Genomic DNA, 2,212 nt, shown 5'->3' with positions numbered 1-2,212 from the left:
TTAGCAAATATCAAGTTCAGAGTTTAAGGTTTTAAGTTCAAACAGTAATGAGTAGCGGAAGCATAAATAAACAGTTTTAAACAACGTTCATAAGGTAAGTCATGATAAATGCCCAACACACGGGCATACGACCACTACACATCCCAAGCAGCTGCTCCAGTCACTGGCCACCTGCAAAGCATGCAGTAAGGGGTCAACAATAATGCTGAGTGAGTTCACTAGTTGTCCAGTTTTAATTACCAAAAACTTGTTTCACCAGTTAATTTATCCGTTTATACATGCCATGGGGAGCTACCCCAAAAGTTAGCGACTAAACTGTTTTTCCAATACCGAACACTAGGTAACCGTTTGCGTTTCCGCAGGATGCCCCGATGTCAATGTTCTATCATCATTGACGGATGCCTGAGTACATTAGTTCACGACCGATCCCATACCATGGCACGGTGTGAGGCTGGTAAGACCTAAATAGCGCTATCAACTAATAACCCGTTCGCCTGGCACCGGCGACTAATCGGTATTATGTAGTAGGGACTTGAGTGATAGAGTTGCGTTTAGTGCCGTTGTTTGCATTCCGTATAAACAGTAATTAACTAAAAAGGTTTCCCAATACAAGGGAAGATAAAGTAAGTTTGTTCCCAATAACTAGGGAAGGAATGTAGGCGGTATCCCCTTTATAAGGGGATATGGTTGTTTTAGTCTCGTGTCCCAAACCACCGGGACGCATGCTTTTAAGTTGTTAACTCACCTTGGGTTGCTCGGTATGGTACGTTACTTGGTTAAGTATGTTGGTCACCACGTCCTAGCATGGTTACCAAGTATGGGTCAAGTCGGGTACAAGTAAACACATAGCGAACACGTATGGCAATACATATAGCAAACACGTATAACATGCGAATACACAAACAGTTGGGGTATTGGGCCTAAACAGTAACAGTTACACAAGCAGTTCAGTTAATAGATAATCCAACAAGTTCTTTGGCCCAATAACAGCCCAGTCGAGACAAGGGTGACTCGCAACCAAGGTTGCGACTCGCAACCGAGGTCTCGGTTCGTCACGTTTTGATTACGAGTCGCAACCAGAGATTACGACTCGCAACCAGCAGTTCTGACTCGCAACCGGACTCGATATGCGTTGATTACGACTCGCAACCGGGAGGTCTCGACAAATCCTGCTGTGGTCTCGAGTAGCAACCAAAGGTTGCGACTCGCAACCGTGATTATGTGCACATAAAACAGTTTCTAGAACCTGCAAAACAGTACTAGCCAATAGGATTTCATTTTCATGAGAATTATGTACTATACCCACTAAACATGTTTGTTTGTCTGATTTCTTACCAAAACAGATCAAAATATGCACCATTTGAATATCCTAAAAAATCTTCAAAGTGTTCTTCAATCATTCAAATAAAACTTCAACACATAAACAAGAAATCAGCATACTCATGAACTCTCAATAACCCGAATCAAAACAAGAAACTTATAAAACCATGTATCATTTCTTGACAAAGATCATAATACCTATTCTATCATAGAAATCATATTCGTTGACAAACAAATCCTAAGAACATGCAATTCTAACCAACCCCTTAACATTTATCGGATAACAAAAATCATCGAGTCATCACCTCCCTTATCATATTTATGAACATACAAACCTAATATTCATACTAAAACCTCTAATCACATCAACAAGCATACAACCATAACAAACATCAACAACCAAGCACTAACCAATAACAATGCTATCTAACATACCACTAATAATCAACCAAGAACCATATTAACCAACAAAACACTAACCGGCTAGGCTTAAGGTGTGAGGATGAACTTCTAAACGGGTGGGTGTGTGCGTTGATCCGAGATGGAAGGCCGAGTTCCTTGTTGCCGGTTGATCCGAGAGGGAGAAGAAGATGAGAGGAGGTGATCTTGGTTGCTAGAATTCTTAGGGTTTAGTGAGAGAGAGATGAGAGGAGAGTATGAGAGTGTTGTAAAAATGGTTAAGGGAGGGGTGGGTTGGTTTATATAACATTCCGAGTGGGCTTAGGGGGGTTCCGGGTTGGGTTTTCGGCTACAAGGCCTTAACCGGCCCAAGTGCTTCACTGTTCACTCGAGACCGGGAGTGGTCTCGAGTCGGGTTCGCGGGTCTCGGCTCACATATATATATACATACGTATAACACACTAGCACAAAGATCACATATAATCATCAAGCT

Source organism: Helianthus annuus, chromosome 14 (assembly GCF_002127325.2).
Source record: "Helianthus annuus cultivar XRQ/B chromosome 14, HanXRQr2.0-SUNRISE, whole genome shotgun sequence".
In the NCBI taxonomy this organism is placed as follows: Eukaryota; Viridiplantae; Streptophyta; class Magnoliopsida; order Asterales; family Asteraceae; genus Helianthus; species Helianthus annuus.
Note: the sequence above shows the minus strand (reverse complement) of the source record.